We start from the raw sequence: 25,966 nt of genomic DNA on the forward strand, positions 1-25,966 counted from the left end.
ATTCCTTCCTAATAATATTACCTTCTTTGAAAAGCAAATACCACATGTTCTTACTTCTAAGTGGGAGCTAAATGATGAGAATACATGGACACATAGAGGGGAATAACACACACTGTGACCTATTGGAAGGTAGAGGGTTGGAGGAGGAAGAGGATCAGGAAAAAATCACTAATGGGGACTAGGCTTAATACCTGCATGATGAAATAATCTGTACAACAAACTTCCATGACACAAGTTTACCTATGTAACAAAACTACACATGTACCCCTGAACTTAAAATAAGTTTTTAAAATTAACTTAATTTAAAAAGGTAAAAATATATTACCAGTTTTTATTCCAAAATATTCAATATTTTAATTAAAATACTTCCATGGATATTTTGAATATTGAACTTTGGATCTTTCCTAGAAAAACATCTGCTATGCAATTTACATAACTATTCGGTATCTGGGAAAATTTATTCTTAATGAACAGTCAAGACTCACTAATGTCAATTGGCTCAATATTCAAACAAACGCTGGCAGAATAATTTTAGATTTAAAAAATGGCTGGAATGGAAAGGTCTAGGTAATTTAACTGCTTCTAAATTACTGCAATTCTGCCTATAAACTTAAAATGTCTTACTTGGGAAACCTTTTCAGAAAATGAGTTAGTCAGAGAGAAACAACTGGTAGGTGAGCCAAGTGAGGATCAACTAAGAGAAACCACAATATTCAATGCAACTGAGCTTGGTTAGAATGCATCATATCTTCTTTTTTTTTTTTTTCCCTGCATACAAGGATTTGGAAAGCAGTAACTACAACAAGCCCTGTAACACTATCTATTAACAGGAGATAGAATCATTTCAATTGAAGCAGAATTAAAAGATGAGCTTTTAAAATGTAATTGACTAATAAGTAGATGGATTAGATAGATGGATAGACAGACAGATGATTGGTTGATTGATAGATATATAGCTGCATAGATAGATGGTAGGATAGCGATAAATGATAAACAGATATATGTTTAAAGTCCTCTAATATGTCAAGCTATTACATTTTTCTCTTTAGTCACTTTTCTTTTCTTTCTCTTCCCACAGAACCATCTCCTCCTCCATCATGCCTTTTTTCCAAAAGTTTTGGTGATAGGTGTAGAGAAGAAACTAGGCCAAGCAGAAATACAGGTCTGAAGCAATGGCCTACCATCTAATACCGGAAATGAAGGGAAGTGCTATCTGTACTTTTGTAAGGGATGTCGATGAGATCTAAGCCATGATTAAGGCTGCATCTATCACAAATTGTTGGTTCACAGAATTTTTACTTTTTAGCTAGTTATTAGAGAATTCTCTCTAAACTCATTTGTTCCTTTACCGATCTCAACTCTAAGAGTAACATTACTGTGCTTGGGTTATAAATGTTTTATGAAAATTAACTTTTACAAAATATTCAGAAAATTACTTTAAAAGTTTCAGAAATGACTTTTTTAACCCTAACTTTCATTTTATATGGAGAAAAACTTGAACTTGCTTATGTATTGATACAGTGATACTATGCACCATGTTTGTCTAACCTTTAGTTCATTGACTTCTTTTGCAGACCTGCCAAGGTTTTGAGAAAATAAATGCTATCATCACAGGATGGCCAGATGACAGACCTATACAAATTCTTCCCTTTATAGTATCAAGTCCTTTTATCAAAATCATCTTCATGATTTGAAACTGAACATCGCCCCAGGGAAATAGCTTCAGGGACGTGCTTACAATGAATATTCTTGAACACTTTATTCTAATGTTTAAGAAAGAACAGTAACAAAGAAGGCAAAATATCAGCAAGTTATAACATTTTGAGTTTTTCATCTTCAAATAAATGAACCAAGGAGGACTAAAAGGCAAGTGGCAAATGACGATGCCAAGAGACTCTCCTAAGAAGTTTATGAGACACAAAATCTCTCAGCTTTACTTTGTTAAATACACAAACACTGGATTACTGTGAAGAAAAAAATGTGCTATGAGAAATTACAGTTAGCCTTACCAAATGGCGAAATATTTATACAAATCATATCCTCATTTTGTGTGTGTTTTTTGTAAGATGATGGTTCTTTTGCCAATATTTTTTCTCAACATTTAAGATTAAGAAACACTTGGATTTACTAATGAATATTTGTCTACATAGACATGAAAAATGATTAAAATAGTAGAAAACTTATATCAGAAAACTTATATTTTCTATCATGTAAAATTAAACTACTTGTCCTTGAAGTACCAAAATGCAAGGTTATACAGATGAACACATCACCAAGTATCTGCTGACTTTGAAAGAGTGACTCTATAATTTAGATAAGTATTAATTGAAATATATTCTAGATTATATATTTTGTATACATATGTTTAAATAATGGCACACCAAAATGAATATCAAGTATTCTTAAGGCAGAAGTCAACAAACATTTTCAGAATATTTCTATTATATCTGTTATCTATTCCTCTCTTTAGACTAGACTACATTAGATATGAATGGCATGGGGGTATTTGGTGGGTGATGAGCTATCTCAATAGATATTATTTGCCCTTGCTTCTCTACTCCTCCAAGGAAGCATTCTGGACTTACAAATGAGATAAGTAGTGTTTCCTGGTATAGGGAAGACTTTGTATTAGAAATATGTTTTAGCAATAAGTTTCTAAAAATAGGTAAAATATAGAATTAATAAAACGCTAAAGTAGAAAGGAAATTTATCATAGAGACTTATATAATGAATTGTAGAATCAAAATTTAGTGTGTTTATATATTTTAACCCTTTTAAGTTGCATAGCATCATAGCACTACATATTTGCAGGATTCGTTATTCCATTTATTTAGAGACACTATGAGTCAGTGTCAACTTATCCCTGGAAATGAAACTATAGCAGTTTCCCTTTACCTGTAGTTTCTGTGATTTGTTACCTGTGGTCAGTTAATTTAAAAATATTAAATGGAAAATTTCAGAAACAAATAATTCATAAGTTTACAATGACACATCATTCTGTTCCACTCTGTCCCCCCCCCAGGATGTGAATCCACCCTTTGTCTAGTGTATCCAAACTGTGTATGTACCTACCCATTAGTCACTTACTAACCAGCTCTATTATCAAATCTACTGTTGCAGTGTCACAGTGCTTGTGACCAAATAACCCTTATTTTACTTAATAATGGCTTCAAAGTGCATGAATACTGTGTCCAATTTAAAAATTAAACTTTACCATAGGTATGTATATATAGGAAAAACACAGTACACATATGATTGTTTACTATATGTGGTCTCAAATATCCACCAGGGGTTTTGGAATGTATCCCTCATGAATAAGGGGGACTACTGTATATAAACATCTCACCACCTTGGGTAGCCAAAAGGTTTTAGGCATAATTACCAATATGCATATTATAAATAGCAAACAATTTATTTTAAAAAACTTTCAAAAGCAATGACCTCTATATTTTAGTAACAGTTGTGCTTAAGATTCATTTCAGAAATTTTTGAATTGAATGTCATATACAGCATTTTTTGTCATTGTAAAAGTATTTAATAAAATGTTCAAGCACTTATTACATGTGCATAATTTTATGCACTCTTTCCTTCAGAAAAGGGATTCATGCTTTTTGTTGGTGTTATTAAAAATTATTCTAATACAATCTTATTTTCTGATTCAAACTACATTATAGCAATGTTAAACTTACACTCCTCATGCTTTATAATAATGACCACTTATATACCATTTCTCATCTTCAAAGCTCTTTATAAAAATTAATTAATGTCAGCTAGTGACATTTGTTGGAAAGGATTTATTTAAATGGCATCTATATAAAAAATAGCCAATATATTTATATAACAAGTGCTATATATACCCTTTAAATCAAGCCCCCAGAATCTTAGAAGTCATTCACTTTGAGTACACTACAAAGTAGAATTATCTATTACAGTTTGAAGAGACATAGAGATCATCTACTTCAAACCTTCCCCCATATTTTCAAATGAAGAAAATGAGGACCTAAAAGACAAATGGCTGACCAAAGATGACACAATAAATTAGTGACAACGCGAAACTGGTTTACTAATAATAAATTATTCCTAACATTTACTGAGGTCGAATAATGTGCTAGGAAATGTATCAAGTACTTGACCTGGATTACCATATACAATCCTTCACCCTATAATACTAGAATCATCTTGGTTATTATTTGCTATTTAATCAGTGAATTACTAAAGAATGAGGATAAAAACTGAAAAATTAAATTATTTTCTTCAACAAGAATAGCAATCTAATAATGAGGAAACATTTAGCCATTTTTACTTTAAGTACTACATTGTGCCTATGTTTCTATACAATTACTTAACAAAAATCTAGAATATTCAGTATAGCAGATAACATCCCAAGTGAAGGTATTTGTTATATATCTGTAACCGTGAAAATTATTTTTTAAATTATAATTTTTCATTTTCTTGCAATGAAGAATTTTTTTAAAATAAGTTCATAAAATCTATAGTAATGCCAAGTCTCTCCTAATTCTAACACTTGAAGAAACTGATGAGACAGTAGTCTTCAAATTGTTTTGAACTTTTTCCAGAGGCCTTTCAAAGGTGAAGCAATGTTTTTGTTTCTTGCCTATGACCATTTTGTTCTTGCAGGCAAAAAACAACAACAACAAAAAGAGGACTTCGTAATCATTTTAATTGTTTTCACTGAAAATAATTCTCTATTCCATAAACGTTTTCTTCTTTTAATCTGGACTACAGGTATTTCTTGTCAACAAAGTAGTCTTCACCAAAGGAAAAAATAGAAGTTTCCATTTTTACTGGTGCTAAAAATTCCTAAAGCCAAAGGATACTCTTATAGACAGATTTGCTGCGCTTTTCTTGCCTTTGAATGAACATGTAACAGGCAACAACAGAAGTCAGTATGGAAAATGTTATGTTGGCAGAAAGTGATGTATAAATATCTTTATCCCTAAAAGAATGGGCTAAACTACAAAATCTTGTCACTATATCACTTTAACCAAGAAAATATCTGCAGCTCGTTTAAATGGCAGGAATAATAACACTGATCAATGATTTCAGAAATAAAAATTCTCCTGAAATAAGACAGTCTGTGAAAACAAAGTATAAAGAAGTAATTACTTACAGTCTGGCAAATGATTGCCTTGACATCCTTCATATAGTCTCTATTCTAGAATCAATATACTCAAAATTGTCAAATATAAATATTTGAATTTATCTAACAAAACATGTTTATAGTGGACTAACACTTTTACTCATTTTCGAACAGTTCTACTTTATTCATTAAACTCTTTCCGTGGTAGAAAATAGTCTTTCAGGCTAAGCATTATGCATACATTATAGGGTAAAACCTTGTTTATATATAACTTTGGTGTGTGTGTGTGTGTGTGTGTGTTCAAAATCACAAATCAGTATGAGGAAATTAACTATTGACTTTGAGAACTACATGATGTTTATATTGATATGAACCACATTATTATGGAATATGTGAAATAAAAACTACTTCCCTGTATATAAACCCATTATTTGAAGTCCAAACAACAAAACCAACTAATTTAAAGCAACCACAGCAAAGGGCATTTTTAAACAAACTCTTTTATGGGACACGGAACTCATCCAGATAGTTATAGTTTTCTTCCCACTTAGTTTTATTTATTTCATAATTTCATACTCATTACACAAACCAGCTTACATGCTTCGAAATAATATCTAACCAATTGTAAAGTTTTCTTTATTTATAAATAAATATTTAAATAAATAAATACACTACATAACACTAGGTCAGTAAAAGCAACTACAAAAACAATCTGGCCGTTCACACGCCCTTGGGCCGCGGCCGGGCGCCCGCCCTTCCTTCCGCTTGCGCTGCGAGCTGAGCCGGTGTATGTGCAGAAACAACATGTCAGCCCGGCTGCCAGCCATCATGCCCGCCGCCTGGAAGGCCACCGCCGCGGTGATTTTCCTTCACGGCTTGGGAGATACTGGGCATGGATGGACAGAAGCCTTTGCAGGTATCAGAAGTTCACATATCAAATATATCTGCCCGCATGCCCCGCCTGTTACGCCTTTACATTAAATATGAACATGGCTGTGCCTTCATGGTCTGATATTATTGGGCTTTCACCAGATTCACAAGAGGATGAACCTGGGATTAAACAGGCAGTTGAAAATGTAAAGGCTTTCACTGATCAAGAAGTGAAAAATGGCATTCCTTCTAACAGAATTATTTTGGGAGGATTTTCTCAGGGAGGAGCTTTATCTTTATATACTGCCCTTACCACGCAGCAGAAACTGACGGGTGTCACTGCGTTCAGATGCTGATTTCTACTTCGGGCTTCATTTCCACAGGGTCCTATCAGTGGCGCTAATAGAGATATTTCTATTTTCCAGTGCCACAGAGATTGTGACCCGTTAGTTCCCCTGGTGTTTGGTTCTCTTACGGTTGAAAAACTAAAAACATTGGTAAAACCTTCATAGGTTTTAAAGTATGATGCATAGTTTGTGTCAACAGGAAATGATGGATGTCAAGCAATTCATTGATAAACTCCTACCTCCAATTGATTGACATCACTCAGAGGCCTTGTGTAGAAGTACACCAGCATCACTGTAGTAGAGTATAAACCTTTTCCAATGCCCAATCTTCAAATTTCTAATGTTTGCAGTGTTAAAATGTTTTGCAAATACACACCAATGACAGATCAAATAATGTCTCCCCTCATCAGAAATTTATGACCTTTTAAGTTTCCATACATGTATTCTTATAAGAAGATCCATGATATACTATGTTAAAATAGATGCAGCAGGTAGCTTCTTTTTTCTCAAATGTAATTCAGCAAAATAATACAGTACTACCACCAGATTTTTTATTACATCATTTGAAAATTAGCAGTATACTTATTGAAAATTTGTTCAGGTATAAATAAGCAGTTAAGATGTAAACAATTTATGCATGTTGTGACTTAGTCTATGGATTTATTCCAAAATTGCTTAGTGACCATGCAGTGTCTGTATTTTTATATATGTATTCACATATACATGATGATTGTAATACATAATGAGGTGGTATTACATTATTCCTAATAATATGGATAATGCTGTTCATTGTCAAAAAAGAGTAAAATTGTTGTTTTCAATTAATGACCCTTTTATTTTGGGACCAGGCATTTTTTTCCTTGATATTATTTCTATTTAATATTCTTTTCTCTCAAGGAAAAAAAAAGTTCATTCGTTCTTTATTGTCCTTCATAGCAGACCAAATATTACCTCTCTGCCACAGATAACTACTACCAATACATGCTGTAATTTGACATTCTGAGTCACAGATATAAGGTATCTAAAATCTACTTATGCTTCATAGAGAAACCAGATATTATCCACTCTTATTTCAAATTATTATACCTTATCCAAATTTACACCTATTTAGTTATTAGGATCTTCAACCCAGGTAACAGGAATAATTCTGTGGTTTTATTTTTCTATAAACAACTGAAAGAATAATTAGATCATATTCTAGTATATTCTGAAATATCTTTAAGACTGATCTTAGAAACTAATTTCTAAGATGATTTCATCATCTCATAGCATAGAATTTACTTTTTACACATGTTTGAAACCAACTACTATAGAAGATGAGAAATCCATTGTAATTTTTTGTTTTATTTTCATCTGCCAGTGGACTTATTTGAAATTTTCACTTTAGTCAAATTATTTTTTATATTAGTTTTTCATGTAAACATAAAAATAGTAATCATTTTAAATTGTCAAAATTTTCAGATTACTGGTAAAAATTATTTGAAAGCAAACTTATGGGTAATAAAGGCTAGTCAGAGCCCTATACATAAGATGTAGTTACTGCACAGATTAATATGCAGCAAAAATGTATGCTTGATATTTCTGAACTGTGTTAATTTTTCTGCTATATTCCAGCTGACCAAACCAATATTAAGAATGCATTTTTATAAATTGGTGCTAATCGATAATGAAAATAATTTAGTAATGGACTATGTAGGATGGTAATAATGAAGCCAAATGTCATTGTCTGGATTTAAAAATTTTAAACATGCCATTTTTCTTTATCTTGAAGAATATAAACTGTTGTTTCAGCTCTACAGATGAGCAAAATATTATCTATGGCAAGAAATATTCCATTGAAATGTTGTGCAGTAATGTGGGAAAATGTAAATGTTTTTCATGGTTTTTATCAATGTGAAATAAATTTAATTCTGAAAAAAATCTGAAATTTTTTCTAAGTCTTCCTTGTATCAGTCCAAATATTAATACATGCTTAATGATGCAAAGTGTAACTAAAGCTTTCCTGGAAAAGGAGGAAAGAATAATTGTCAGTGGTCACTTTTATAATCGGTACTTTGTCTCAAAGTTCTAAGATTTACCTGAATGCATTAAAAGGAGGGAAAAAGGAAATCATAACTGTAACTGTGGTGAACTTCTAGATGTCAAGCACTGAATTAGGTCTTTATATATCATTATATTTAATCCATACTGTGGCAGATTGTAATGCTTGTCCCAAGCACAGTTCCCTCTTCCCTGTAAGAAAATCATCCTAGACCACTGCCATCCGACTTGATGGGTTTCCTTGTGAAAGAGGACATGGTGTCATCGAGGTTGGCCACATGACTTGCTACCGCCAGTTAAAATGTGAACAGTGTAATACTGTGCCAATTCTAAGAAGAAATTAGAAACCACTGTATGTTTCTGCCAGCTCTTTCTCTTTTCCTCTGCCCTGAAAATGTGTCCTAGATAGGATCAGCTCCTTAGCCTAATCTCTAGAATAAGATATGAGAGTCAAGCCACCAACACACACACACACACACACACACACACACACACACACAAAAAAAACTCACTTGTAAATCATTGAGATTTCGGGATTATTTGGAATCATAACATAACCAAACAAAAACTGATTGATATGTGTGCTCTATGAGATTGCTTACATTATACTCATTTTATAGAGACGCAAACTGAGGCTAAGAGAGGTTGAGCAATTTTTCCCAAAATATTGATGTTTACCGTAAAAATCTCTTTAAGAGAAAATTTCTGTGTCTTGGTTTTCTCATAAGAAAAAAAAAATAGTAGTTTTTCTTATCTCCTAAGAGTTATATATTAAAGTTTTTTTGGAGATTAAATGAGTTAATACATGTATAATACTCTGAACACTGCCTGGCAATAAGTGTTCATTATTGTTTTAATTATTACTTTTATTTTTAGGGATTATTATGAAATTACTTAATTCTTCTGAGCGTCAGTTTACCTATCTGTGGAATAGGGATAATTATACTTTTTAAATGTACAGGATGTCATCAAAATAATGTTCTTTCATTCAACATGATTTTGTTGTAACACTAATAAGAAAAAAAATCAATTCCTGGTCAGGGTCACTGTCTGTGGAGTTTGCACATTCCCCACATATCTATGTGGGTTTTCTGTGGATACTCTGGTTTCCTCCCACATCCTAAAAAGTGCAAGTGAGGTGAACTGGCATGTCTGCATGGTCCCAGACTGAGTTATGGTGGGTATGAGTGTGAGTGTGCCCTGCAATGGGGTGGTTTCTGTCCAGGGTGAGTTCATGCCTTATGCCTTGAGCTGCCAGGAGAGGCTCCAGCCATCCACAGCCTTGAATTGGATTAAGCTGGTTGGAAAATGAATTAATGAATATGAAGTATTATAAAATAAAAGTATGAAGTATTCAATTTCATATAAATGCACAGTAATAAGTAATGTGGTAGAAAAATGCTCAGTGCAAAAGAAACTACCATCAGAGTGAACAGGCAACCTACAGAATGGGAGAAAATTTTTGCAATCTACTCATCTGACAAAGGGCTGATATACAGAACCTACAAAGAACTCAAACAAATTTACAAGAAAAAAACAAACAATCCCATCAAAAAGTCAGTGAAGGATATGAACAGACATTTCTCAAAAGAAGACATTTATGTAGCCAACAGACACACGAAAAAATGCTCATCATCACTCGCCATCAACAACCACAATGAGATACCACCTCACACCAGTTAGAATGGCAATCATTAAAAAGTCAGAAAACAACAGGTGCTGGAGAGGATGTGGAGAAATAGGAACACTTTTACACTGTTGGTGGGACTGTAAACTAGTTCAACCATTGTGGCAGACAGTGTGGCGATTCCTCAAGGATCTAGAACTAGAAATACCATTTGACCCAGCCATCCCATTACTGGGTATATACCCAAAGGATTATAAATCATGCTGCTATAAAGACACATGCACACGTATGTTTATTGTGGCACTACTCACAGTAGCAAAGACTTGGACCCAACCCAAATGTCCATCAATGACAGACTGCATTAAGAAAATGTGGCACATATACACCATGGAATACTATGCAGCCTTGAAAAAGGATGAGTTCCTGTCCTTTGTAGGGACATGGATGTAGCTGGAAACCATCATTCTCAGCAAACTATCGCAAGAACAGAAAACCAAACACCGCATGTTCTCACTCATAGGTGGGAATTGAACAATGAGAACACTTGGACACAGGAAGGGGAACATCACACATCGGGGCCTGTCCTGGGGTGGTGGGAGGGGTAGGGATAGCATTAGGAGATATACCTAATGTAAACGACGAGTTAATGGGTGCAGCACACCAACATGGCACAAGTATACATATGTAACAAACCTGCACGTTGTGCACATGTACCCTAGAACTTAAAGTATAATTTAAAAAATTTTTAAAAAAGAAAAATGCTCAGTGAACCTATTGTATTGTAATTGATTTTGAATTGTGTGGTGGGAAACGTTCCTTACAATTTTTGCTTTGCAAACATTTACTCCTTGATTGAACTCCACCACCACTAGAGCTGCTATCACTTGCTGATTTACCAAAAATTGGGAAAATAATTATTTTACTTGTTTTTATAAAACTTTCTCAAATGGATATATAGCTCATACTTATTTCATTGTTTAATAGTATAAGTGTTTTGGTCTTCATTTAGAAGTTTGGTGATGTTTTTGTGACCAGAAATATGTCATAGGAACCTAATTCTTGTTTAAATCAATTAGCCTATGGTAATATAGGTTTTGTTATATGTTACAGATGTCCAAGAACCTATTGACAATGTTCAATGAGGACTTACTGTACAGGATTGCTGATTTAAATAAAATAACATATGTGAAATTGTTTTCACATATGTTAACATATAAGGCTAATTGTATTATTAAACTGTCTGACCACAACTATTTGTAACAAGACAATAGGCCATTGTCATAAAAATATACAGCCACCATTATGAATATACCAAGAACTTGCAAAAAATGTTCTTTAAGAATCTATAATTATCACTGTAGTTAATCAGATGATAGATAACAAGCTTATCTGTGCAAAGACAGTGAAGAATCTCTAGATCTGTACTATCCAATAGAACTTTCTGTGATATTGGAAATGTTCTATATCTGTATTGTACACCACATAGCCACTAGCTACGTGTAGCTATTGGGCACTTAAAATGTGGTGATTACAACAGAGGAACTGATTTTTAGTTTTATTCAGTTTTAACTAATTTATATTTAAATAGTTGCATGTAGCTAGTTGCTACCATATTGGATAGCTCAACTCTAGAACTTAACACAGGGGAAATCTTGAGAGAAAAAAAGTACTCTAAAATTCAGAATAAGGCAATGGAAACTTCCTCCATTAAATAAGAAAATTTGAGGAGGGCAAAATCTGGGCAATGGAAGATTTAGGTGATTGTAATTCTGGAGAAAAATCTAAAAGATGACTTGTACATTATGATGCGTTTGCCCTGGCCTAGCATTCCACAAACTGTCAATGGCAACGAAACAAATAAATTAAAGGTTGCCATAATAACACTGCTTTCAGAAGGTAAAGCTCCTGAAGGGAGGAAAGAAAACATTGATGATAACATAGCAGCAGAACTCTTAGAGCTAGGAACTCATTTTGAAGCCTGATAAATGAAAAGCAACACTGTTTTAAACATCATCTCCAGTGATACCATCCTAGCCCAAATCATAATCAGCTTTCAACTGGACCACATCAATAGCTTAAAAATAGGCTTGTTTTTTGTTCTTATCTCATACATTCTATTCTTAACATTGCTACCCATTGGAGTAAAATGTCAAAATCACAATCCTTATCATGTCATACTCTGCTTAAGACTTACCCATGTTGTACCATTATTGTTAGAATAAAATCCAGCCTTTATTGTGACCTATAGATCTGGTCCTGCCTTGGACTATGCCCTCATCTGATGTCTCTCTCCCCTTCATTGATGACACCCCAACCATTCTGTCCTTCTTTCAGTTCCATGACATGCCATGTTTTCTTTCCCAGGGACCTTTTCCCCTACTGCCCCTTCTTCCTGGGATACTCTTTTCACCCCTTCCTCTTCTATTGGCTTGATTAACTTCTACATCTTTTTAATCTCAACTCAAATATCCTGTTACAGAGAAGTCTCCCTGATTGGCACTTTTTTGTTTCTCTCTCTTTCAATACCTTATACATTTTCTACATATTCCTGAACCCAATTTGCTTTTGTATTCATTTGCATAATCTCTCTCTCCCACAGTAGACTATATGCTCAGTGAAGGCAGGAAGTATTCTGCTTTATATCTGCTTTGTTTACTGTAGCATTTTCAGCACTTAGCATACTCAGTAAATGTGTTGAATTATTGAATGAATGAACAATCTCTTAACTATATTTTGTTTCCTTACAGTACCCACTATTATCTTTTTCTCTGGTACCTCAATCTTTTTATCTACACTGGCCTTTTCCCCCTAAACTTTCAACCATGCAGTTCCCTGCATTGATCAGCCCTTTATTATAACCTGTCTCCTGTCTTTACTACGACCTAATTCTATTAGAATGCCAATTCTTTCATTCATAGCCATGTTTGTACAATAAGGCATTTCCCCAAAGATCCTGTTTCTTCTTTATCCATGCACAACTTCTCCTTTAAGCTTTGCTCTCTGCCCCATGATATATAAAAAATACAGTTTCAAATTTGAACAATTTTCTGTAATTGCCAAATCAAATAGCATATTCTGTAATGGAAATTACCCAGAATCCCACCATATTTGGAATGAACTGTTTTCATTTTTCTCTCTTCATGTTCAGTTCTTAACTGCATGCATCCATAAAGTTTTAATTAATGGTGATATTTAATACTCTAGTATCAAAAGTGGCTACATTTTCTCTACAATAGCTCTATAATTTTTATATACAAGGATGTCTTTTTTTATGATGTGTTACAATTAAGCTATTTTTTATAATTAGATTGATATGGGTTTTCACATTCTCACCATTTGAAGACAAATTGGAAATAATATCTTCATGAAACTTAATATTTCTCCTTTTTAGACTCTATCCTTAAATTTCCAGGAGTAGGAATATTGGGTCAAAAGATATGACTATGTTTATTGCTCTTGAAGTGTACTGTCAGACAGCCTTATGAAATATACTACCAATTTTTATTGCAAACCATTAAAATATGAACGTACTAGCTTCACTATATCTTTGCCAGTGAGCTTTTCTCATTCCTAACTCTACTTGATCTATTGATTCCTTTGTCTTCCCACCTTGAAATCTCCTCCTCAGTTTATGCTGTGTTATCATGGTTCTTTCTCAGTTTGCCTTTATTTTCTTTACCACAATTCTCTTTTCTACCTGGCCTTATATCTGTTCACCTTTTTACCTGCATCTGCTCTTAAGGCTTCAAATATTTATTACTGAGATGGCCTTTGAGAAATTTGCAAATTTTGTTTTGTTTTGTTTTGTTCTTGTTTGTTTGAAGTACTTGCGATAGGAGAGTAAATTTTTTAACTTAATTTAAAATTAATGAGAAGTGAATTGTAGCTAGAAGTGAAACTAGGTATACTAAATATAAGAAAATGTATAGTTAATGACATAATATTAATAATTCATAATTTGGCATCCCGAGTGATGCTCCACGAGATTTCTCTGCATCACTACCATAAATCCTACTTTCCCAAACCTAGCTTGACTCTGTTTCTGTTCCTGGAATTCAAACATTTCTAAAGAAGGGTACAAGCCAGACATATTCGTCCATTGAAATATTTTTTAAAAATCATGCTCTCAAAAATATTTATGATTGGAAATGCTTATGTTATAATTGAGAAAAAGCACACACACACACACACACACAAACACACACACAAGACCTAGAGCACAGCTGCACAAATGATGATTCAACAACCCACAGAGGCTGACCGACACATTTCCACAGGGTTGACGCCATTATAGGCAGTTATGGCACCTATTTTGTTTTCCTTTTTTAATAATTTAAATTATCATTTAAATATCTTATGCCTTCAAAATGAAAAGTACCATGGGACTGTGCATATCCAGACTTTGGAGACCAGATGAATATGTTCCGGATTTAGTCATAGTTCATCACTCAGCTGCACACCAACAGCCACTGTGCTGGTTTTGAACATTATGCAGTTTTTAAATTATACTTATTCTTTGTCATGTATATATTAATATATATCCCCAGTAGACCATTAGCTAAGTACAGGCAACATAAGAAATACTAATGCTAAAAGGCAAGTTAATGAGAAACGAACACACCAAAGAGAGATGATATTTCAAATTTGTTTCAGGATGATTTCCACCAGATTCACATGTTAAACTCATCTGAGCAATATGTCTCTGTTGTTTCCAAAACAGGAAAAATATTGTAACCATTATATCAGGTTGACTTTCATTTATTGGAAATTAAGACTCCCCATCCCTACATCTTTTTACTAAGTAGGACTTGAAAATAACTGAAAGCTTTCTCCTTTGTCATCACTGGATTCAAGCACAAAATTATTTTTTTAATGGATTTGACTTTTAAAGTGCAACGGGCAAGACTTGGAACATTAGGTAATAAAAACATGTTTTTGTTTCTTTTTGATACCATAAACACAGATTTCAACCTATATTTTAATCTATATTTGGTCTAAAAACTATTATGCTACCTAAGTATTTATTTGTCAACAAAACATATTTATTCTTACACAAGGGAAGTAAGTAAAGAACATACTTCGCTTGATCAGGTTGCTTAAGCCAAGCTTCAGGTTCTTTATCTATGTAAAAAAGGAATTAGATGAGCTGATCTTTTCAGATGATTACTTCCTGCTCTAAAATTCCATGACTAGTAGGAAAGAGGAACAAGTCCAGTGAATTCACACTTGCCCATATCCCAAATATACTTATGTGCATATCTTCCCACATGCTTTCTCTATGGTATGCGTGTCCCTGAAGACCAATATAGGTAATTTTTAAATATCAATGAAGTACAAAGTGAACACAGAAAATTAAATGCAAAACATTTGCTATATATCGCAGATTTCCATTGGATTTAAAGTAGTATTATTTAGTTTTTATTTTAAAAATGTTTTACCAACACATAAAATGTCAGAGTGCTAAAACAAAGCCTCAGTAGCCTCCTGTTCTCCTTCTCCAATTTTTGCATCCTAGAGGGAGCCCCTCTTGACTCTTTTAGTTGATTCTTTTGACAAATACCTTCCTATTTGTAAATAATATGCTCTTCTTACTTAGAGTTTTCAGCTAAGGTGTTGCCTATTGATTTCCCACTTGGGAGATTATTATTTAGTTTTTTTTTTTTTTTTTTTTTTTTTGCTACCAATACCCACTTCTCCTCTTAACATGCCACAGATGCATGCTAACTGTGCCCCAACATCCCAATATTTTACATGATAGTTGTAGTTGGAAAAATAGGCTGGAAAAAATACTGTGGCTCTATAAAACTGTATCCACAGCTGAAGCATAGAGTGCACTATGATCTCTTAATTTTCTGTGCAATACTCTGTCTTCCCAGGAAGACATGATAATGATTATTTTTAAGTTTACCTAGAATTCTCAGTACTTATTCATTAAAACCTAAGCTCTTTGCTAATTTTTAAGATGTTAAAATACATTATGTATTAATCTTCTTAAATTTTTCCTGGACTTTTCTGATCTGCTCCAATCTGGACTAAATGCTCTCCATACACAGCTCATAGCTATCATCCTGCACCTCTCTCTTGAATTGCATTCTCTGTTTCCTATTTCATGTGTTAAATATAGATAGATGACAGAAAGACATGGATAGATGTACAGACATATAGATACGTTATCTCTTCTATGGATACAACATGACAACAACATATCTGTAAAATGGCCTATCATTTTATTTTGATACTCAGTGAGTAAGTGTTCACACTTGATAACTTTTTAAATTGTTAATAGAAAAGTCATACTTCTCCCTGCTCAGGTGGGTCCCTGACCCCTGAGTAGCCTAACTGGGAGACATCCCCCACTAGGGGCAGTCTGACACCCCACACCTCACAGGGAGGAGTACACCCCTGAGAGGAAGCTTCCAAAGCAAGAATCAGACAGGTACACTCGCTGTTCAGAAATATTCTATCTTCTGCAGCCTCTGCTGCTGATACCCAGGCAAACAGGGTCTGGAGTGGACCTCAAGCAATCTCCAACAGACCTACAGCTGAGGGTCCTGACTGTTAGAAGGAAAACTATCAAACAGGAAGGACACCTACACCAAAACCCCATCAGTACACCACCATCATCAAAGACCAGAGGCAGATAAAACCACAAAGATGGGGAAAAAACAGGGCAGAAAAGCTGGAAATTCAAAAAATAAGAGCGCATCTCCCCCGGCAAAGGAGCGCAGCTCATCGCCAGCAACGGATCAAAGCTGGACGGAGAATGACTTTGACGAGATGAGAGAAGAAGGCTTCAGTCCATCAAATTTCTCAGAGCTAAAGGAGGAATTACGTACCCAGCGCAAAGAAACTAAAAATCTTGAAAAAAAAGTGGAAGAATTGATGGCTAGAGTAATTAATGCAGAGAAGGTCCTAAACAAAATGAAAGAGATGAAAACCATGACACGAGAAATACGTGACAAATGCACAAGCTTCAGTAACCGACTCGATCAACTGGAAGAAAGAGTATCAGCGATTGAGGATCAAATGAATGAAATGAAGCGAGAAGAGAAACCAACAGAAAAAAGAAGAAAAAGAAATGAACAAAGCCTGCAAGAAGTATGGGATTATGGAAAAAGACCAAATCTACGTCTGATTGGGGTGCCTGAAAGTGAGGGGGAAAATGGAACCAAGTTGGAAAACACTCTTCAGGATATCATCCAGGAGAACTTCCCCAACCTAGTAGGGCAGGCCAACATTCAAATCCAGGAAATACAGAGAACGCCACAAAGATACTCCTCGAGAAGAGCAACTCCAAGACACATAATTGCCAGATTCACCAAAGTTGAAATGAAGGAAAAAATCTTAAGGGCAGCCAGAGAGAAAGGTCGGGTTACCCACAAAGGGAAGCCCATCAGACTAACAGCAGATCTCTCAGCAGAAACTCTCCAAGCCAGAAGAGAGTGGGGGCCAATATTCAACGTTCTTAAAGAAAGAATTTTCAACCCAGAATTTCATATCCAGCCAAACTAAGTTTCATAAGTGAAGGAGAAATAAAATCCTTTACAGATAAGCAAATGCTTAGAGATTTTGTCACCACTAGGCCTGCCTTACAAGAGACCCTGAAGGAAGCACTCAACATGGAAAGGAACAACCGGTACCAGCCATTGCAAAAACATGCCAAAATGTAAAGACCATCGAGGCTAGGAAGAAACTGCATCAACTAACGAGCAAAATAACCAGTTAATATCATAATGGCAGGATCAAGTTCACACATAACAATCTTAACCTTAAATGTAAATGGACTAAATGCTCCAATTAAAAGACACAGACTGGCAAACTGGATAAAGAGTCAAGACCCATCAGTCTGCTGTATTCAGGAGACCCATCTCACACGCAGAGACATACATAGGCTTAAAATAAAGGGATGGAGGAAGATTTACCAAGCAAATGGAGAACAAAAAAAAGCAGAGGTTGCAATCCTAGTCTCTGATAAAACAGACTTTAAACTATCAAAGATCAAAAGAGACAAAGAAGGCCATTACATAATGGTAAAGGGATCAATTCAACAGGAAGAGCTAACTATCCTAAATATATATGCACCCAATACAGGAGCACCCAGATTCATAAAGCAAGTCCTTAGAGACTTACAAAGAGACTTAGACTCCCATACAATAATAATGGGAGACTTCAACACTCCACTGTCAACATTAGACAGATCAACGAGACAGAAAGTTAACAAGGATATCCAGGAATTGAACTCATCTCTGCAGCAAGCAGACCTAATACACATCTATAGAACTCTCCACCCCAAATCAACAGAATATACATTCTTCTCAGCACCACATCATACTTACTCCAAAATTGACCACGTAATTGGAAGTAAAGCACTCCTCAGCAAATGTACAAGAACAGAAATTATAACAAACTGTCTCTCAGACCACAGTGCAATCAAACTAGAACTCAGGACTAAGAAACACAATCAAAACCACTCAACTACATGGAAACTGAACAACCTGCTCCTGAATGACTACTGGGTACATAACGAAATGAAGGCAGAAATAAAGATGTTCTTTGAAACCAATGAGCACAAAGATACAACATACCAGAATCTCTGGGACACATTTAAAGCAGTGTGTAGAGGGAAATTTATAGCACTAAATGCCCACAAGAGAAAGCAGGAAAGATCTAAAATTGACACTCTAACATCGCAATTAAAAGAACTAGAGAAGCAAGAGCAAACACATTCGAAAGCTAGCAGAAGGCAAGAAATAAATAACTAAGATCAGAGCAGAACTGAAGGAGATAGAGACACAAAAAACCCTCCAAAAAATCAATGAATCCAGGAGTTGGTTTTTTGAAAAGATCAACAAAATTGACAGACCACTAGCAAGACTAATAAAGAAGAAAAGAGAGAAGAATCAAATCGACGCAATTAAAAATGATAAAGGGGATATCACCACCGACCCCACAGAAATACAAACTACCATCAGAGAATACTATAAACACCTGTACGCAAATAAACTGGAAAATCTAGAAGAAATGGATAATTTCCTGGACACTTACACTCTTCCAAGACTAAACCAGGAAGAAGTTGAATCCCTGAATAGACCAATAGCAGGCTCTGAAATTGAGGCAACAATTAATAGCCTACCAACCAAAAAAAGTCCAGGACCAGATGGATTCACAGCTGAATTCTACCAGAGGTACAAGGAGGAGTTGGTACCATTCCTTCTGAAACTATTCCAATCAATAGAAAAAGAGAGAATCCTCCCTAACTCATTTTATGAGGCCAACATCATCCTGATACCAAAGCCTGGCAGAGACACAACAAAAAAAGAGAATTTTAGACCAATATCCCTGATGAACATCGATGCAAAAATCCTCAGTAAAATACTGGCAAACCGGATTCAGCAACACATCAAAAAGCTTATCCACCATGATCAAGTGGGCTTCATCCCTGGGATGCAAGGCTGGTTCAACATTCGCAAATCAATAAACATAATCCAGCATATAAACAGAACCAAAGACAAGAACCACATGATTATCTCAATAGATGCAGAAAAGGCTTTTGACAAAATTCAACAGCCCTTCATGCTAAAAACGCTCAATAAATTCGGTATTGATGGAACGTACCTCAAAATAATAAGAGCTATTTATGACAAACCCACAGCCAATATCATACTGAATGGGCAAAAACTGGAAAAATTCCCTTTGAAAACTGGCACAAGACAGGGATGCCCTCTCTCACCACTCCTATTCAACATAGTGTTGGAAGTTCTGGCTAGGGCAATCAGGCAAGAGAAAGAAATCAAGGGTATTCAGTTAGGAAAAGAAGAAGTCAAATTGTCCCTGTTTGCAGATGACATGATTGTATATTTAGAAAACCCCATTGTCTCAGCCCAAAATCTCCTTAAGCTGATAAGCAACTTCAGCAAAGTCTCAGGATACAAAATTCATGTGCAAAAATCACAAGCATTCTTATACACCAGTAACAGACAAACAGAGAGCCAAATCAGGAATGAACTTCCATTCACAATTGCTTCAAAGAGAATAAAATACCTAGGAATCCAACTTACAAGGGATGTAAAGGACCTCTTCAAGGAGAACTACAAACCACTGCTCAGTGAAATCAAAGAGGACACAAACAAATGGAAGAACATACCATGCTCATGGATAGGAAGAATCAATATCGTGAAAATGGCCATACTGCCCAAGGTAATTTATAGATTCAATGCCATCCCCATCAAGCTACCAGTGAGTTTCTTCACAGAATTGGAAAAAACTGCTTTAAAGTTCATATGGAACCAAAAAAGAGCCCGCATCTCCAAGACAATCCTAAGTCAAAAGAACAAAGCTGGAGGCATCACGCTACCTGACTTCAAACTATACTACAAGGCTACAGTAACCAAACCAGCATGGTACTGGTACCAAAACAGAGATATAGACCAATGGAACAGAACAGAGTCCTCAGAAATAATACCACACATCTACAGCCATCTGATCTTTGACAAACCTGAGAGAAACAAGAAATGGGGAAAGGATTCCCTATTTAATAAATGGTGCTGGGAAAATTGGCTAGCCATAAGTAGAAAGCTGAAACTGGATCCTTTCCTTACTCCTTATACGAAAATTAATTCAAGATGGATTAGAGACTTAAATGTTAGACCTAATACCATAAAAATCCTAGAGGAAAACCTAGGTAGTACCATTCAGGACATAGGCATGGGCAAAGACTTCATGTCTAAAACACCAAAAGCAACGGCAGCAAAAGCCAAAATTGACAAATGGGATCTCATTAAACTAAAGAGCTTCTGCACAGCAAAAGCAACTACCATCAGAGTGAACAGGCAACCTACAGAATGGGAGAAAATTTTTGCAATCTACTCATCTGACAAAGGGCTAATATCCAGAACCTACAAAGAACTCAAACAAATTTACAAGAAAAAAACAAACAACCCCATCAAAAAGTGGGCAAAGGATATGAACAGACATTTCTCAAAAGAAGACATTCATACAGCCAACAGACACATGAAAAAATGCTCATCATCACTGGCCATCAGAGAAATGCAAATCAAAACCACAATGAGATACCATCTCACACCAGTTAGAATGGCAATCATTAAAAAGTCAGGAAACAACAGGTGCTGGAGAGGATGTGGAGAAATAGGAACACTTTTACACTGTTGGTGGGATTGTAAACTAGTTCAACCATTATGGAAAACAGTATGGCGATTCCTCAAGGATCTAGAACTAGATGTACCATATGACCCAGCCATCCCATTACTGGGTATATACCCAAAGGATTATAAATTATGCTGCTATAAAGACACATGCACACGTATGTTTATTGCGGCACTATTCACAATAGCAAAGACTTGGAATCAACCCAAATGTCCATCAGTGACAGATTGGATTAAGAAAATGTGGCACATATACACCATGGAATACTATGCAGCCATAAAAAAGGATGAGTTTGAGTCCTTTGTAGGGACTTGGATGCAGCTGGAATCCATCATTCTTAGCAAACTATCGCAAGAACAGAAAACCAAACACCGCATGTTCTCACTCATAGGTGGGAACTGAACAATGAGATCACTCGGACTCAGGAAGGGGAACATCACACACCGGGGCCTATCATGGGGAGGGGGGAGGGGGCAGGGATTGCATTGGGAGTTATACCTGATGTAAATGACGAGTTAATGGGTGCAGCACACCAACATGGCACAAGTATACATATGTAACAAACCTGCACGTTATGCACATGTACCCTACAACTTAAAGTATAATAATAATAAATTAATTAAAAAAAAAAGAAAAGTCATACTTCCTTATTATATTAAAAGTTTTTTTTTAATCTTGGAAAGTGAATTTTATCACAATTGGTTTGCAATTCTAACTATAAAATCACATAAAAGAGAATAATAATATTGATAACACTTCTTTCTTCTGGGTTCATGTGGATATTTAAAACTTTATAGCCTTGTATAACTCCTTATTCAATAACAAGCACAATCCATGCTCAAGAAATGTGGTGTTTACAGGAGCAGAACCTAGAGTTAGTTTTAATGTAACCTGACAAGAATGAAGACTAGGGTGGAAAAATAGTGACCACAATATCTAATTGTAAGACCTGGCTTTATTTTCAGTATTAAAAATGAATATAAGGTACTCAGTGCCATAAATATGCAAGCATAGCCCTTTTTGCTTTAACGTATATCATTTGGTCATCGTAATAACTACAAATAGGTCAAATAATATAACTATCTTTACTTTATAAATGAAAACGTAGGCCATAGAGCAACTTATCTATGGTACCACAGTGAGCCATTGTCAAACGTGGAATCAGGACGCATGGTTCCTGATACCTAAGCTAGCATCTATGTTATTATTATTATTACAATTATTTATGCATATATCTGTGAACTATTTTTTTCTTTCCCCTCCCCTTGATTTTCTCTCATTCTGTCCCATTCACCCCCTAGGACCTTATACTCCTCTCACTATTCCTGGGCAAACAATTTTAACAGTGTATTTTTCCATGTATTTCTCTATGCTGATATAAATACTGACACATGCATGCACACATGCCCTACCCACCCACACAACACACCCACACATATATGAGAGAGTGTGACATCATTAGATTTATAAAATGAGATCAAATTATAAATTTTTCTACAAACTTTGCTTTCACAGTTAGCATACTGTGAGAATTCCTCCAAACTAACTCATTTTTAAGAACTGCATAATATTTCATGGTATTAACATGTCACTGCTTTTTCAACTATTACTCCATTTATTGGCGTTCCCTTACCCTTTTTTTTTTTTTTTTTTTTTTTTTTTTTTTTACAGAGTGTCACTCTGCTGCCCAGGCTGGAGTGCAGTGGCATGATCTCGGCTCGTTGCAACTTCTGCCTCCTGGGTTCAAGCAATTCTCCTGCTTCAGCCTCCCGAGTAGCTGGGACTACAGATACACACAACCCAGCCTGGCTAATTTTTTTTTTTTTTTTAATTTTTAGTGGAGATGGAATTTCACCATATTGGTCAGGCTGGTCTTGAACTCCTGACTTCATGATCCACCCTCCTTGGCCTCCCAAAGTGCTGGGATTACAGGTGTGAGCCACTGCACCTGGCTCGCATTCCCTTAATTGTTAGTTATCACCTTGAACACCACAATGTCACCATTTATAGGCAATTAATGTTCTTATTCTTTAGTATGTTAAAGATGATGTTGGTTTAAAATCCAAATTAATCTTGATAAGTTATATTATTCTCCACAGAGTTGTAGAGGAACTGAAGAGTCATTAATATTTGTAAGTATAGCATTTACTATTTTACTGGTTTTTCAAAAGTTTTAAACCCCATGAAGTAAGGAAATTAATCCTTTAGAATTAAATATATAACTACATTTTGCCTAATGATTAACTACTTGGAATCTGGGTTCCATGTCTATACTGCCACATACCAGCTGTGTGACTTGCAACCAGTTTTGTAACCTTCCTGTGCTTCAGAATGGAGATGATTATGTTTTCCTCATGGGGAAGTGGAAAGAAGTAAGTAACTTTAATACAAGTAAAGTACATAGAACAGTGCCCAGCATGAAGTAAGTTCTCAATAAGTAAATGATATTAACAGTTATTGATGTTATTAAATTATAAGTACCTCAGGTTTATGGGGTGGGGGGGGGATTGCTAAATAAAATCCCAGAAAAACTGCTTACCATTTTGTAGAGTGACAAAAGATATTTTTCAGTACCTCTAATGGTATGTGCTGGAAAAGAACTTTCAACACTCAAAATAGATTATAATTAAAAGTACGTATAATGGCTCCCCTTACAGCTTCACAAAGAAAAGTGAAATTCCCAAAGAGGTTGTAAATTTTCAGCACTCCCACTAGCAAATGAGAAATGGTCACAAGCACTTTCTTGACAGGTTAACTGTGGCTGCCAACAGTCAAGGAGAGGATATTTTGTTTATATCAGTTGCCATTCAGCAAATGAAAATTCAACTGGAAACCGTTCTTTTCTGTCCTCAAATTTCATATGTTTAAGAATAATTGTTGCTTTGAATATATAATGTCACCAATAGGACATGGAGCACTTCAATATGACAGTTGAAATATTAGCATGACAAGTATAGTAAAAGGAATTCTAGTAAAAAAGAAAAAAATCTTTTTTAAGATTGACTGTAGAATTTGCCAACTTAAACAAAAGATATATCAAATTCTCTACCACTAATGAGAAGAAACTCATGATTCAATAACTGAATTGTATAAAATATTTCTTCCATATATAAAGTAACAGTGTCACCCAAGATACATGTGTTAATTCCCACACGAAAACACACACACAAAGTTGAACAACTACGTGGTTCTTTTTTCTTTCAATGCTTGAACGTCTTTTCTATGTGCCTTTCTATGTGCTCAAGGAGTGTTACTCAAACTTGATCATGTGTTTCTTAGTTGGAAGCTTTTTCAGACACAGAGAATGGCAGGCACTGATACCAATCAAGACACTCAGGTTTAAACTCCCTACCTCCCACTTAGCACTCTGTCTGCCAACTGGAAAATAATTTGTTTGAGCCACTAAGGCTTACAGTTATTTACTCTTTATCCTTGATTTTTCAGGGAGGACCATCCCCACCAGTGACCCTTGCTAAAAGCAGATAGCACTGGAGAAGGACAAAATTCTGATGCTATGCTTACTTTTAGCAACTCTAGTAAAGCTTTTCCAGTGCTGGCCCTTGATCCGGTAGCTCATGTAGGCTCAGCATTCGGCAGTGCAAGGCAGCTTTAATCTAATTCTCACTTCATTTCTCCCCCCGGCTTTCTCCTTAGGACAAGTCTCAGGGAAGAAAAAAAGAAAAGAAAGAAAGAAAAGGAAAGAAAGAAAGTCACAGGCCTGGCATGTCATAATACAAAAATGCACTGCTAATTACTGTGACTGTAATTCTTGATCCAGCCAAAATGCAGGTACACAATTACTTTACTTGGGGGCAGACTCTGCTTAACCCCTGCTTCATTTCACCACCTCTTCAGCACGTACCCTCTTCTTCAACAGCAGTTATCTCTTGGTAGTAATAACTGAATAGCTGCCTCAGAAAAAGATTCCCTTGGGAAGCATCCAGGTGAGGAGCAACAAAGCCAATGCCCCACACAGGTTTGGGATGGGTTGTGACTTACCGGGAATAAGAAAGAGAAACCCAACGTATTTCATTCTGGCTTTCCGAAAGACTTAATGATGATTAGAATCGCAATAAGATGGTTGCAATTTGGTCCCTTTCCAATCAAGTAATAAGCTATTTTTAAATCCACAAATATTTTAGGCCTTCTTTATGATGGATCAAATTTTTTTAATGGACACATAACATTTAGTTCACCAGAGCTTTATATCGCACTTGAGAGAGTTATGCACATGTGCGTTCAACCTACTTAAGTATTTTATACGAAGTTACCATCTATCAGAAAGAAATGCCGCTACCAATCACAATCACACATGAAGTCAGTGATTTTACTGAATAAGGAGCACCTACTAAGCATACTTTCTAGTGTGAATTAGCAGAAAAGCATTTCAGGGAGTATTTTTATATTTAATTGGCTATGCCTGCTCCATCCAGTTTATCCGAAGCTTTTTTTTAAAAAAAATCTATTTCAATTAAGAAGTGTCTGACTTGCCATATATATGAGAGAGAGAAAAAAAAGAAAAAGAGAGAGAGAAAGAGAGAGAGAGAGAGAAAGAAAAGCAAGCGGGCAGGCAAGCCTTCAAAATATATGCAGAGATTAACCCATTCTCACCAACTCCACTGCTCCCACCTTGGTCAAAGGCACCATTGTCCTGGGTTTGACTTACTATGGTAGCCTATTAATGGTATCACAGCTTCTACTCTGGCCACCCTGTCTAGTTTCAACACAAAGTAGGCAGCTTAATTTGTAGGACCCAGGAAATATGAAAATACAGACCCTGCTGGGAGCGGCGGCTCACGCCTGTAATCCCAGCACTTT

The 25,966-nt window shown here is 35.4% G+C and overlaps 1 pseudogene; it reads left to right on the top strand.

Moving 5' to 3' along the window:
- The first annotated feature begins 5,886 nt into the window (after positions 1-5,886).
- Positions 5,887-6,571, top strand: LOC126954522 (acyl-protein thioesterase 1-like; annotated as a pseudogene).
- Positions 6,572-25,966: the final 19,395 nt, after the last annotated feature.

Source organism: Macaca thibetana, chromosome 5, assembly GCF_024542745.1.
Source record: "Macaca thibetana thibetana isolate TM-01 chromosome 5, ASM2454274v1, whole genome shotgun sequence".
Taxonomy (NCBI): domain Eukaryota; kingdom Metazoa; phylum Chordata; class Mammalia; order Primates; family Cercopithecidae; genus Macaca; species Macaca thibetana.